General features: G+C 34.2%; 1 protein-coding gene across 1 annotated transcript in view; it reads right to left on the reverse strand.

Annotated features, from left to right (window-relative positions):
• Window positions 1-13,795, reverse strand: part of TNIP3 (TNFAIP3 interacting protein 3) — a 54,024-nt gene extending 40,229 nt beyond the window's left edge. The window contains exon 1 of the mRNA XM_049787334.1: window positions 13,679-13,795. The gene's annotated coding sequence lies outside the window, so the exon portion shown is untranslated. The remainder of the gene's footprint in view (window positions 1-13,678) is intronic.
• Window positions 13,796-15,981: the final 2,186 nt, after the last annotated feature.

The raw sequence follows: 15,981 nt of genomic DNA on the forward strand, positions 1-15,981 counted from the left end.
CGTTCATCTTTGAACACTTAGTAAGTGTCCTTGGAGAAGGACGTTTCCTTCTCTGCTTGTATAAAAATATCCTTCTTGATCTTCCTCAGCTAACGTTTTTTCCAATAACAATCAATGACAATGCTTCCTTCCCTAAGTCTGAAAATCTTAAATCTGACTTTTATTTTTCTCTCACAGCTTTTCTATCTGAATATTTCAAAGGTTCTTTAAAAAGTAAATCCATAGAGGAGAGCATTGCATGGCTATAGAATCGAGACAGTTTCAAGTCAAATGAGTGGGAGGTGGAGGTGTGCCCAAGTAAGAAATGAGAAAAATCTTACTTATTTTTCAAGATAGCAACTTTATGTGTTTCTGATTTTAGTCACATAAAAAAATATTTTTTAAGTGACTTTTAGCAACTGTTTTTAGTATCTGTGTGAAACCTTGGCTCAACCCTGCACTAGACAGGGGAACTTGGGCAAGAAGCATAACATCTTTGGTTTTCTTTTCAGGGAGGGAATTCATGCTCAGGGAGCCTCAAGTTCCTCCTGGACCATTTGGCCAACCAGAATAAATGGTCCAATGTTTGAGCCCAGCAATGCCATGCTGCTTGGGCCCAATGATGTGGGGTGTCACGAGGGCCATATCCAGAAGTACTGGTGGTGGAGGTTGGAAGCTATTCAAGGGGTCTTAGGTATTTATTTAACTCAGGTACTTATGCATTCATAGCATTTTTGGACTGACTGTCTTTTCTTATCTGGATTATAGCAATGACTTTTTTCTTTATGCTCTTGCTTCTCACCATTTCCTTCCCTTGTACTTTTGATTAGCATCGTAACTGTTGTGACTCTTTTAAACCATGTTATTTAAAATTATTTTTCTGCTTAGAACAATTCAGAGGTTTCCTATCCCACTCAGAATGAAAGCAGAACTCCTTCAAGTGGCCTGAAAGGCCTTACCATCCTGGGCTTCTTTGATCTCTTTTTGTTTTCTCCCATTTGTTCTTAGTTGTCTCTGCTCTGTTTAGCCGAAGCCTATCTTTTCCCCTAGACATCTACATACATTATTCATCTTTTTATCTTAAATAGGTAATTGCTAAATGGTCTTTTTTGGTAAGACCAGACCTGACAATCTATTTAAAATTGCTTTCTGAGCCAAGCATGATAGTACAGTAGGTAGGGCATTTGCCTTGCATCAGTCCACTCAGATGTGACTCCTGAAAGCCCTTATGATCCCTGGAATAGTCCCTGACTGCTGATCCAGGAGTAAGTCCTAAGAACTTCTGGGTGCAACCCAAAACAATAAAATTGCCTTTTTTGCTTCCTTTTCCCCTTGTACCATAAATAATACACTATGTATTATATTAATCGATGTCTTTTCCCACAATTTCAATTTCAACATAGCAATTTTTTGATCTACTGATTGATTTTGTATTTCTCAAATATAAATAGTGATATTGTGTGGCTAGTCACACACACAGAGTACACAGGCATATATAAGTTCTTCTTTCAAACCGAATCTATAATACTCCTGAATGGGGGATATTTTTACAAGAAATTATTGAATGTCCAAAGGTTAGAAATTTTAACTTATTTTTTGGAGGGAAGAGGTTCCCAGGAACTGCTAAGGGAGCTTAGGGACCTTTCCAGCAATACTAGGCCAAGTGTGTTGATGAGCAGAATTGGGCCACATGCTGAGGTGCTTGAGAGTGTCAGGTGATACAAGGGATTGAATCCAGGGCGTTGAATATTCAAAGTATAGATCCCTGACCTCCGAGATGTTTCCTCAGTCCTAGAAACTCTGACTTTCTGTCTTTGAATCTAGTATATATGCTCACATATCTGAAAACTGGATTTGGGTGAGAAGAGTCAGCTCAGAGGGCATTGCAAATTCCATAGCTCATGGAGGAGGTAAAATTCTATCCTTCCAAATCTCTCTAGATTGCAGCCTTCAAAGCACAGCAGGTTTCTATGGAATGAATTCATTTCTGTATGAATCTTTAGTAGAAAATCCCAATATACCTCTGCCTCTCAGAATGCAGTCCAGAGAATGATCTTAGCAACACACAAAGTTATGTGTTTTGCATCCAAATCAGATCTCAATTCACTTTTACAAAAAAAGCTGCTTTGTTTCTGTGTATTAATTTGCTGTCGTATTCAATTTACAGGTAGTTGTCTTCTTACCTTTCCTATTTTGGTTAGATAATTAATGTTATTGTGCCTCCATGCCTCCTTTAAAAGCCTTTTATCTTGGCTAATAATTAAATATTATATATTGAAGAAATTATAAAATATAAAGAATATATGCTAGGTGATAATTTTTATAAGGAGATAGTTCTCAATGTTTTTTACATTTGTTTACTGCTTTATTATATCTGATGAGATATGAAGTATTATTTGATGCCTCTCCAAACATAGTACATTTTGTATTATGTAGCAAACTGATACCTTTTCTTTACAGAGACTTTATTTTCCATTATATTTGTCACTGAATAAAAGGGGAAAACAGCTCCTGGTTAGCATTTAGAAGCAATAAAAATGAAAGCAACAACAAAGACATTTTAAACAACAACAAAGCATTATAATAATTAGTGTTTCTGAAAATAATATATTTTGGTAAGTGATGGAGGTAGACAAATAGATAAGTGATAAGAAAATGGGCTAAAATGTAATGGGAAAATAGAGGTGGTGGACTATTAAATATGAATTATAAAGCCTTTTCATTTTTGCTGTATATTTGAAATCTTCATAGTATATTTAAGAAAAGGTCATAATCAAATAATAAAAATTATACCATAAGCAACTAATAAGATAGAGGGCAAATAAAAAAATGTCTCTCTTTAACCTTTTTACTCCCAAACTTCAAATAGTATAAAGTAGATAAAGATTTCTTGACCTTAGAAAAAAATGATAAAAGAATCAGGGAGATATGGGCTGAAGAGATAGCACAGAGGTAGGACATTTGCCTTGCACACAGCAGATTCAGGATAAAACAGTGGTTTGAATTCTGGCATCCATATGGTTCCCCAGCCTGCTAGGAGTGATTTCTGAGCATAGAGCCAGAAATCAGGGAGATAAAGAAAGTACCTAGATATTGTGAGTGCATAGAAGGAACCTGCTGCTTTTAGAGATTCATTCTTGTGATCAGTTGAACATCAAAAAGCAGAGAAGAATCAGATTTACTCACTCTGTTAAGCTCCTAGAAAGGAGAAATATTGTCGAGACTTTCCCCCGTCTACCATGGTACACAGTAAAAATTTTGTAGCTCGTCTAGAAAGAGTACTGAGACTCTCTAGAAAATGCCTATAAAAATCGTGATTTTTGGGGCTGGGGCACGGGGCTGACCCAGGATGGACCGCGATTTGATCCCCGGCATTCCCCATGGTACTTCATGCCAGGAGGGATTTCAGAGTACATAGCCAAGAGTAACCCCTGAGCGTCACCGGTGTGGCCCCAAAATCCTGGGTCTCTAGAGAGACCCACAGTGGTGTAGAAGCAAAACCAGAAAATTCCTACTTGCCTAAAAAGAGTGCAGCAGAGTTTAACAGAGATTTGTGAAGCCTCTTCTAAACCACACAAAATCTAGTATGTTTTCACTTGCCCTGTAGAAACTTCAGGGCAAATTGCTGAGGTAGCTTTCATCAGCCATCTACCATGGCCATCCATCTGTTGATTGTTACAACAGATCCACATGGCAGCCTTTGGTCTGAAGACTCTTGTCAATCAATCACAGAAAGACAAATGGATTTAAGAACCAATCCTGAAGTTTAAAACAAGGCTCAGAATTTAGATTACTTTCTTGACTTTAAAATAAAATAAATGACCCTTTAAAATACCCTATTTTCTACTCTTGTGGAGGTGAGGGCACACCTTGGGACTACTGACTAGCCTTATCTGAGATCTTCATTACTTTTCAACACCTGATGATATCAGCTTGTTTCAAAGAGATTTAAGAATACTTCACTAAAATTGAGAATGTGACATTTTACTGCATGGACCTAAGGATCCAAAACAACATAGGTGACCTAGATTTATTATTGGCTAGTGAGAATATAGGTCAGGAAAAAGATCATGAAAAGCAGGTTATATCAGTGCCAACAGAGCTAACAAAACGGTGTTTTTTGGGGTCGGAGCACGTGGCTGACCCAGGATGGACCGAGGTTTGATCCCCGGCATTCCCCATAGTACCCCAAGCCAGGAGGGATTTCTGAGCAGGTAGCCAGGAGTAACCTCTGATCATCACCGGGTGTAGACCAAAGTCCAAAAAAAAAAAAGTAAACAAAAAAAAGGTTTTTTTCCCCTAGTTTGGATGCTTTTCCAGACTAAAATATCTAGAAAAAAATCAATGCATTTATATAGATCATGATCATAATTTTAGATATACAATGACATTTGTTGTTTACATCAAATTCAAATTTATCTAGGAAGTTTCTCTTTTTATTAACCACATCTAACAATCCTGTTCCATCCCATTACCTTCATAATTCAATTGACAGACATACATGCAATTAGGGGAGAAGGAGAGAAGAAAGAATTTCTGCCTCCAACTGAACTGAAAATCAAAGTTGTTTAAAAACAACTTAAACTTTAGAGTGACAGAGATTTCCTGCAGTCAACTGAATTAAATCATCTTCTTCTAAAGGCATAATGGAAATCCATTAGACCCAAACTGAATTCACTTTAAGAATCAAAGGAAACTCTAACTTTATACATCTGAGTTCTTTTGTTTTAAACATTTTACTTTCTTCAATCTGACCTTTCTAACAGGTATGTGAGGTTATGGGAGAGGCATCTTTGATGTTAAGAAGGATTGTGTTGATATTCTGAATTGTTTTTCCCCATCACCATGGACAGTTGGAAGAGATACATTTCCATATTATATTTATAGAAATAGCTACTATTTTAAAATAACAAAACATGTGACCATGCATAATAATTAAGAAAAGTCATGTACCGGACCTAGGTGAGAGTAAATGAACATGTATGGAGTTGGTAGTTATTCTATGACAGTATACGTCAAGGGTGGAGAAACCCTGTATCTCTTAGGCCAAGGGAATTCCCTTTCTAATTTCCCCAATATTTAATGTGCCTATTCAGGAAAAAAAGAGGCAGAACAAATTTTTCTTTTGCTTTGTTATTGTTGTTGTTGTTTTCATTTTTTGTGCTTTGTTTTGTTTTTATCTCAGGACCGTGGTTATTGTGTGGTGGTTGTCTTTATTGCTGTGATGCTTTTTGGATTTTTTGTTTGATTTTTCTTTTTGTATTGTTGTTGTGTTTCTCTTTCTTTTCCCCTTTCTTCTCTCAAATTGATATTTATAGTCTCTAGAAGGACTCTGCCCACTTTTTGCTAGTTTGATTTACCCCATTTTATTTTTTTCTTTTCTTCAAACAGAACCACACAACTTGAACCATTTTGTTCTGCCTCTCAAATTGAGGGGGAAATAATGGAGGATACCAAGACCAAACAGTTGTATGATTACTAAGTAATAATAAAAATGTCAGACTTAAACACCAAATCCAAAGCCAATGACAACAGAATCGAAACCCAATCTACAACAAGCTAGATACAATGGGACCACTTATACTAGCAGCCCAGGGTTAACGGAGGGGGATATGGGATGCATGCTGGGAACGGGGGTGGAAGGAGGACATGTTTGGTGGTGAAAATTCCCCTGATTCAATGTCAATATGCACCTAAAATATTACTATGAAAGATTTGTAATCCACTTTGGTTAAAATAAAAATTATTATTATAGTAAAAAAAGAAAAGTCATGTACTAATTTAAGATGATAGAACAATAAGAGAATGATAATGATGTGGAAACACAAGTGATATACTGTTTTTATCAGTATTTTATTAGATATGATTCTGAAGAAAAATCTCTCAGCCTGAAAATTTGCAGAAGTTGTAAACTAATGTTTAGTGCTAAAAGATTATTTTACTTGTACATGAATGAATGAAATTTTTTCCAACCAATTGGAAGGCTTTGATGAGAAATAATATATATTGAAATTCCAGAATCATGCTTAGTTTGAAAGTTCCTCTGAGTGATCTAAATCTAGTTGCCACATTGAGCAGATCAGAATAATAAAGAATACATCTGCTAAAATACTCTTTAATGAGTATTAATCATGGTATCACCTAAGCCTAGTATTTTTCTTCTTGAATATTATCATGAACTATAATTCATCATTCCAGAGGCTTATGTTATACTTTTTTTTTTTTTTTGCAAAGTAAGTTAGATACATCTAAAGGTTTTTCAGACTCACTTGCCAAAGTTATTCAAACTGTGGAAGGGGATAATCAAAGGGAGAACAATGATTCCCCAAAATAAAGACGATCCTTATGACTAAGAACCTGTTCAGTAGGAACTGAGACTTTTCTCATTCTTTTCTTTGTATGCTCCTGGATGCCTTGTGCTTATTTAATCAGTTAGATGATACACTTTATTATAATTTCCACCCACATGTCAAACTTCAAAGCTTGGTGGACTCTGGCCACCCAAGAATATGAACTAGAGCTGCCAAGATGATTATTTTCTAGAGACAGAAGAAATTCTTTTCTACCCACTGCTTACATCTTTCACTGTCCCTCCTCTATGTGGAACTCACGACATATTCTTCCAGGAAAAGACATGTCTATAAGTTGTCTGCTCAAAGATCTCCTATTTATTAGTCAAGAGTGAGCACTGATATTACCTCATCCTATTCTACAAAGAATTTGCAGTCCAATGAATAGTTGTCTCTTAGAATTTAGAGATTTATCTTCTTTGAAGAATTAACTCTTGTAATGAGTACAGTTTTAGCATTTATGTTTGTGACTATTTACCTTTATTACTTGGTGTACCTTATTATTGCAGAATGAGTGGTGGATATGTATGGCAATATCTTCATTCCTGATATCCACAGAGTAAAAAACTTTTGTTAAAACAACATAGCAACAATTCTAGTTAAGATATATACTTAGAGTACTTCTTTTTCTCTTCTGATAAACAACCATGTCAAAGTATAAGTAGAGATCCTATTCTATGATGTGGGAACAATAAACACTATCTGGTTATGGAAAAAAAACCTTGTGATGAATGAAAGTAGGAATATACCATAGTTGTGAGGCCAAATTATGGTATATATTAGGAAACACAACCTGACTTCTTTCCTTACTGATCTATTTAGTTTGGAGTTTGGTTATACTTTTAGAATTAGAAGACTGAAGACCAATATCCAAATTTAGAGGTAAGAGAAAGATGCAAGTTGCCTTGAAATTACTTTATCCAGGTAGCCAATGACCATAGTTGCAGAGTTGAGCTGAAACTGGTAATTTTTGGCCCCAGAACTTGAAGGCAATTTTTTAGCCAATTGATAAAGAATAAACATATTCTTATACAACAGTGCTTTTTTTTTTACGAATAGGAAAAGAAGAAAAAAACAGTTAGGTCACCACTAACATTAGATTATAGAATTCAAAGTAGCCATTAATTACCATGAGAAAATTAAAGAAAATTCTGAAACTCAAACTGCCTAATTATACTAGAAATTAATAACAAAGATGACAATAACAACAACCATAACAATAGCACTTTTTAACTCTCTGTACCCCAATGTGATTTTTACATTTTCACTTTATATTCCTTTTGTAAAGGTGTAGTAAGCACCATATTTCATAGAACTAGGAATACTTCCAGCAATTCTCAGCCAACCAGGCCATTCAGTTGATAGTAGGGCCCAAGAAAACTTTGAGGCTCAGATTTTGTGGTGCTGGGAACCATCATTGCCACTCCAGAAGTGCTTGAAGCTTCCAGAACTATACTCTGCAATGATCAGGGCCATGTAGTAAAGTTGAATAAAATTGGGGTGGGGCACTTACAAAGGGTCCTGATCCCTGTAGTATCACCTAGATCCTCACTTGGCATCCCCAATAAAATTCATTTTATGTACCGAAAAAATTATTTTGATAATAAAACTTAGTTAAAATTGTTAGTTTAGATTTCCAAAAAGAAAAACAAAGGAAAACTAGATCTATTTTTAATAATATGGTTACTGAAAAGATGCATTAACTTACTGTGCTTTGCAAAAAATATTTTACCTTGTAATCTCTGAAAGAATCATAAGTTCATATTACTTTCTAAACATCCAAGCCACTTTCCTATGAGTTTTTAATTTGTAAGATAATATCCAAATCTGGAATTAGTTCTCAGTTACTAAAAAATCTTCCCTCAAAGTGTACTAAAGTTTATAAAAGTCAATTTCTGGTGTTGTCAGTGAAAATTATGAAAAAAATAAAAAGAATCCAAGGATAAAATTAAGTTCTTAAGCAAATTCAATCCTGGTAATTATCTTTTGTGTGTATGTGTGGACTCATTTCACTTGATTCCCAAGTTGCATTCTTACTTCCAAGCATTATTAGAAATTAATTGTTGAACAAATACATTTGAAACATTTTCCATATATAATCAAAATGAACTTGAAAGTTAACAATACTTGAGAAGTACAATTAAACTTCCTATCTCCTCTGTATTTCAAGAAATAAAGAATCACAACTTGATAGCCTTCTATTACTTTTCTATTTTGAAATCATATACCAAAGTTCTCAAACTTACTTGTCTTCTTACTGATCTCTTTTCAAAAAACAAGTTACTCAATGCCCTCCAAATCTACTCCTTTAAAAAAAAATGAAAGAAAGTGTACTTTTATGACTACAACCCAACTACAAACTTCTTTTTATAACCATGGTGCTTAAATAAAGGTATTATTAGAAAAAATAAATAGAAATTAATACAACTTGTAAAAATAAAAAGAGAGAACAAATAGAAAGTGCCACTCCCAATAAACCCCAGTGCACCTAAAGCTTCTATCACCCCTCACAATTTTCCAGTACTTCTTTATGGAGACAGTATTACCTGCTTTAAAATAACCTTCATTTTGGAATCTGAAACTTTTTCTCACTTGGGAAGTTCATTTTCCTTTAACAGTAAGAAATGTTCAGTGCACTATGAATGCCAACTTTCTACTACAACTCTCCAAGTACATTAAAGCATTATTGCATATACTTCCATACTGAAGTTCCTCTTATTCATCAATCATATACTTCCATACTGAAGTTCCTCTTATTCAACAATCATGGTTTTTTTTTTTTGTTTCCTCCAAGAAATGAGTCAGATTGTTCATTTTCTGTTGTAGTAATTCTCAGTCTTTACAAATTCTTGGCAAAGGTAGTCAAGACAAAAAGGGAACTTGACTTACATCTCAGGCCCCCCCCCCTTTTTTTTTTTTTATAAAATCCTATTTCTATTTTTTAATAATAATTTTTATTTTGACCAAAGTGGATTACTTATCTTTCACAGTAATAGTTTAGGTACAAATGAATATTGAATCAGGGGATTCCCATCACCAAAGTTGTCCTCCTTTTACCCCTGTTCCCAGATTGCATCCCATATTCCCCTCCGTAAGCCCCTGGGCTGTTAGTATAAGTAGCCCTCTCTGTGTCTAGCTTGTTGTAGATTTGGTATCAATTCTTTTGTCGTTGATTTTGAAAATCCTATTTCTTTTATTCAACTTTATTTTTCCCATCCCACAAAGTCATATAGAGACAAATTTTCTTTCCTGTGAAGGGAATTTACTTGATGTTCAATGCTTACCTTACTTATCTAGAAAAAATAATGAAAAAGAGCTCCCTGCTCCCTCTATCATTTGTACATCCTGTCTTACTCAAAACAAAAATTTCTTAAAATTCTTTTTCAGTTCAACAAATGTCTCAGTGAATATGTAAAGTATTTTTGTACTGTTTTGAAATAGTATTTTCTTGTGCAGTGTATAATTTTGTAAATAATAATTCCATAGAGATTTCAGTGAAAACTATGTTGACTCAGGAATCAAATATTTGAAAGATAATCACCAGATGACAATTGAGGAGGATATCTTCGAAGTCTGTTGGGATGAAGAGACACTACCAAGGGTCTTCCTAAAAGACTTAAAGAACTAGAGAAAAGGTACAGTGCTTCATCCAAGGGTGCTACTCTCAACATCTCCAAGAGGAGTTGCACTAATAGCAGGAGCATCCTGACAACACCTTAAACTCCAACCCAGTCACTAAGTGACTTGTGAGAGGAGAGAGGAAAGAAATTAAGAGCAGGGGCCAGCGAGGTGGCGCTAAAGGTAAGGTGTCTGCCTTGCAAGCGCTAGCCAAGAAAGGACCGTGGTTCGATCCCCCGGCATCCCATATGGTCCCCCTAAGCCAGGGGCAATTTCTGAGCTCTTAGCCAGGAGTAACCCCTGAGCATCAAACGGGTGTGGCCCGAAAAAACCAAAAAAAAAAAAAAGAAATTAAGAGTAGGAAGTATGTAGCAATGACACAATTCAAGCAGACCTGTATTTAGGTCCTAAATCCTACTCTAATTAGCTGTAGATCATAATAAAGTTTATTTATTTTTATTGAATCTGAGTACCTACATCTGAAAAAGGGTAAAGGTTAAAATGCAAAGTGATGGCTAAAGTAGTCATTCAATAGATGGCAGCTAAAACCCCAATAAATGAAAACCAGAAAGATTTCCCACAGGTCTCTGGCAAACACTGAATGTGAAAGGTAGCACTGGTTGTTACCTGTGTAGCTTAAATTGTGATAGAAAATTTTTCCTGAAAGTAGAGAGATCAATGCTGGCTATCTGGGACTCAGGAAGGCATCTTCTATAGTGGGCATATTTGGCACAGCTCTGCTCTGTGTGCCTGAATAGTATAGCTGACCTCTAGAAGGAATGAAGTAGGTGAGCATCCAATGGCTATTGGCTGTCCCTTTCTGAAAGTGGCTAGAATGGACAAAACCACATATGGCTTCCATATAAATCACGAGAGACCATGTTGGTACATTTGCTACTTTCCTACAGACTTTGAGAATTCTTTGCAGAGGAATTTTAGAATTATGCTGATTCTAAATATAGTTTTACCTTGATTTGTAAAAATTAAATATGTTGCTTAACATAGAGAAAGCTGTTTTGTGAACATTTATATTTTTTCCATCTGTAAGAAGTTCAATATTAATGGGAAATACATATCTATACCCAAATGACTATATACCTAAAGTATAGTCATTTATGAGGCAACAAGAAAGTAAAGATTTAGGAAAGAATGTCAATTCTATAAGAAATTTCAATCTCTATGAATCTTATTTTCCTCACCTGGAAAGTAAGACCATGATAGTAATTTAACTATGACTGAATATATCAAACATCATATAAAATATTAAACTCTATATGTTCAGGCAGATGCCCTATAAATTTTAGTTCTTTATATTCTATTCAAAATGTAGACAGGATCTGTGCAATAAATGATTTATATATCAAGCCTAAGCTTGGACTTTATGAATGCAGAAAAAATAAATCTACTTTGAAGTTTTATGACTTGTATATAAGCAAGACCTATGTTGAAAAATATTAATCTGTGAAGCAAAATTGAGGAAGGACAACAAGTTAAGGATATTTGTGGGATAGAAGACAAGAAAAACGAGTAATTGACTCAAGACAAAGCAGTAAAGATAAAAGAAAATTTTATAAGTCTAAAATTATTAGGAAGGATCATAAGAGTAAGAGTGGAAAAATAATATGATTGGAACCTTGGAACTATACTCACAGTAGCCCGTGACATCCACGATCATGCCCAAGCTTGGATATATGGGTGAATAATGATATATTTTAACCAATTTAGAAAAGAGCCAGAAGAAACCAAAGCTATACCTCGTGGAGCCAGGGATTGTATTTAGGATCATGCACATGTTATATTACTAATTAAATTCTCTCTTAGTTTCTAATTTGAACATATTTTAAACTGGTGAGAAGGGATGAAGCTCCTGAATAGATAGGAACCCAATTTCTATATAGTGATTGATTTTAAGGCATGATGACTTTCCAACTCAATTTGGTCTTCATTATTTCTCAGCATCTCACATCCATTTCTCTTCCCTTTTCTGTAAGTCTTTCAATAGGTCATTCATTTCACATATTCACCCAATTTTCTTAAACAGTCTACCTTTCCTTGTATACTTTCACTTTCTCTATATCTTTATTTCACTCCTTACAAGGAAAATTTTTAAAATTCTACTATCTTTTGTCAGGTTGGAGGAGTATAGTAAAACATGCAAATTTCATCCTAGAAGTGATTAGGAAAGCAAACTTCAAGGGAAATACAAGTTTCTGTTAAGTCTGCCAGATAGAGGAAACTAAATGCCAAGAGGGTAGCAATGAGGATGTGGGCAAGATCTTTACCATTTAAGGAGGTGTCCAGGAGATGGAATGAACAGCACTGTAAGTCAGTCTTGAACACATGAGTCTTAGAAGCTGATGATATTCAGAAAATAGAATCATGATATTGGGAAGATAATATCCTCATCATTAAATTTTTCTCTGGGATTAGATACGATGTTCACTAAAGAAAAGCACACATTCCCAGGAGTATAGGAAGTTCTAACAGGGAACTATGTCTGAAGGCTTTGAGGCAGGGTGAGAAAAGAAAGCAGTCAGAGATTGAGCACTTCTAACTTTGGCAATAAAGATTTTTTCAAGAATGGAGTTTCTTATGAGTTACATGCATTGGTACAGAATACCCCGTATGCTATTTATTCAGTGACTATAAGAAACAGTTACAGAAATCTCTTCAATATATGACTGAAGTTTAAATTGGTAAATTAACAAAACTGTGTATGTGTTGGGATGTACAGCAACAAAAATTATAGATGCTGATATTTCTAGGGGGTGAGTTTAGAGGAGATTTTAAAGGCAGATCTGTTTACCCAGTGAGGCCTGAGGCTTATTAGTGTCAAGCCCCCTTTAAGAGGAAATATATATATATATAAATTTATGAATGAAAATTAAGCATGAAACTGCTTAGAAGGATCCAGACATCATTAGTTGCAGACAGTAAATCTGTCTTTCCATGAATTCTATATTTTTTCTCTTCTGACTATAATTCTTTCTTAATGAGTAAGATTAACTTTAGAAATAAGAGTCAAAAAAGTTCTTTCTTTTATAAACAAAGTAAAATATTCTGTTTATATTAATTTTCATGTCAGCTATAGCACTTGAAACTATCTACATTTTATTTTATTTTTGTAATGATTGTTAGAGATGGTTTGAAAGTGGAAGGACACAGAACTTAAGCGTTGATGCTCTCTTATACAAAAGCATTCTAGAAAGTTACTCACAAAATTTCTAGCTCGAAATGATCCTTGATTTCTATTTGCTTATATTAAACACCATAGACAAATATACTATAACAAGAGGAAGTTAAAAGTCAAACAATTATTCTCATCAGGAAGGCCTTGTTTTTCTTCTTTGAAAGATGTACATGAGTTGGTCTGATTTTAGTTATCCCATGAACATTTACATAAGTTGAGTTTACATAAATGGTATTGCTTTATCCCCAAAAGGATTGTCTCTATATTAAACACTCGTTCTACTAGCACAATCTCTTCCTGCTTTCCTTAGTCCTACTAACCAGTATATCACACTTTAAACTGGAAAGGAGCATCTGCTGAACAGTTTCTCTATTAAGAAAGTGACTATAAACCAAGTTGTATAAGGGATTTCTTTGGCCTCCCATTCATTAAGAAAGTATATTACCATGATGACTTTGGAACTATTAATAAAAATTTACGGTAAAAGAACTGTTGAAGGATGTGTTGAGGGGAAAAATAAATACAGAAAGTATTTGCTTACCTTCAGAGAATCTGAATTTCTATGGCATGGCAGGGCCTCTGGGATGCCCAATTTGGGGTTCAGAGAAGCATTTCTCTTGATCAGAACTTGGATTTTATTGTCCAGCTCTATGCTTTCACATCTGCTAGGGTAACATGAAAAAGTTACACAACCCAAAGATATTTTAAAACTTATCCAGAGAACAAAAAAGTAGAAAAGTATATGGCAGTGCTACTTATGGACACTACTCTAGAATAGCCAAGTCTCCTTTTTATAGGTGTCCAAAAATTGTAAATAAACAGAATTAATGAGGTAATTATTGCTGAGCAATGAGTTATCTGAGATGAGGGAGGAAAACTCATTGACGCCCTTAAATCAAGATTGGACTGGGTTCATTCCTAGCTTAGTTTAGACTTCCAAATATATAAATCACCTTTGTTTTTATTCCTCCTTCACTCACAAAAATAAGTAAACATTTGAAGCAAATGGAAAAGCTATTTGTAGAAATTAGGTAAGATCATAGTTCAATATAGTGTGACAATTTAGTTTTCACTGATTTGTACATTATGGATGGGAAGGGCCCTTTGAATATTGAGGTAAGGAAGTACAAACTCTGGTCCTGGGTATGTGTTGGAATAGAGCCATGGATTTGTCATTAATAGTAAATCATAAAGTCCTAAAGAAAAAATATAAGGTCCTAAAGATAAAAGGTGCCTAAATAGAAATGGGAGATAGTGTGAAAAAATTCTTTCCTGTCATATGTCTTAAAATAATTATTTAAAAATTAACAAAGAATACCATACATATTTGAATGTATATGCTTTGTACATAAATAAAAATGAATATTTTATTTATTTTATTTAAATAAAAAATAAATTTTTATTTTACTAGAGTCTAGATTGTGTTAGTTTTGTAGAATATAACAACTGTAGACTCTGGTAGAGCAGATCATCTCAAAGGTCATGGATTACTGCCATGCAGAACTTCAGCCATTTTGTATTTATCTTATGCTAACATTTTTCCATTAAATTGCCTGTAAAGACCCAACTCTTCAAACTCTCTTTGAGTACATTTACTTCTCTTTCTAGATTCTTTATAATAAGATTAAAAAAATTATAGACATGTCCATTTATATTTGTATTTGACATATTGTTAATCTTTTCTGCTTTATATACTAACTATTGGTCCATTTAGGTCACTGAACTTACAATTACCAACAATGACTCAAAAGACCCTATAACCTCAAGTCACCAACTTGGTTTTATGGTTCCATATTATACTTGGCTCATTAGTATTGCTGAGTAGTATAAAGTCCTAAAGAAAAAAATAGACTCAATAGACAAAACAGCCACAATCTTAGAATTAACTTGAAGATAATTTCATTCATCTTTTGTGTTTGAAAACAGAGAAATGAGGCTCAGAGGATTAGATGATAGATAGTTTAAAATGTTCATTTTCTTTCTTCCTTCACAGGCTTGCCTACTTAAGTGTCTGCATTTCCCCTTAATTATATACCAAGTCACATATTGCATTCTTTGATCTTCCCTCAAGTCTTTTGAGCGAAGATTCTGGAGAACAAATTACATTTTCAAATATAAAACTAGGAAAAATCAATAGAAAGCTATTTTATATTGGAAATGTTTATAGATGTGTTAGTGACCAGAATTGCAACTCTTATTGATCCAGAGTGTCTAAAGACTATCATCAAACAGTAATATTTTAGAAACAAATGACTCAATAAATTATTTTGTATGAAGATGCTGTAGTTGGCTATCTCAATTATCTTAATTGTTTTACAAGACAGGTGCTTTAACCAACTAAGCCAAGGAGCCAAACTATATCTTAATGGTTTTAATTGGGAACTTTATTTTTAATAGCCTTGTCTAATTACGTTGAACATTTAATTTTTATTAAACATTTCTTGCTTAGTAGCTGGAGCTTTGAGACAGTAACTATATATATAAATATAAATATAAATAAGGATAAAACTTTCTGTAGAAAAATATTAATATTATCAATTATATGTCTTTTTAGTTTTTATTAAACATTTCTTGCTTAGTAGCTGGAGCTTTGAGACAGTAACTAGGGTGTTTCCTTGCATGTGGCCTACCTGGGTTCACACCCCCATAAGGTACCCTGAGCCTCACTAGGAGTAATCCCTTAGCATAGAGCCAGGAAGAGTGCCATGTGTGGCCCAAAAACAAACCAAAAATTTTTAATGTTTAAAGTAGAAGTTGTTTTAGGTAAAAAGGAAAAGAAGAATAATTCTCAAGTTTTCTCCAAGGCTATGTGATTTAATTAATTAATTTAAAGTTTTGGGATCA

Source organism: Suncus etruscus, chromosome 14 (assembly GCF_024139225.1).
Source record: "Suncus etruscus isolate mSunEtr1 chromosome 14, mSunEtr1.pri.cur, whole genome shotgun sequence".
Taxonomy (NCBI): domain Eukaryota; kingdom Metazoa; phylum Chordata; class Mammalia; order Eulipotyphla; family Soricidae; genus Suncus; species Suncus etruscus.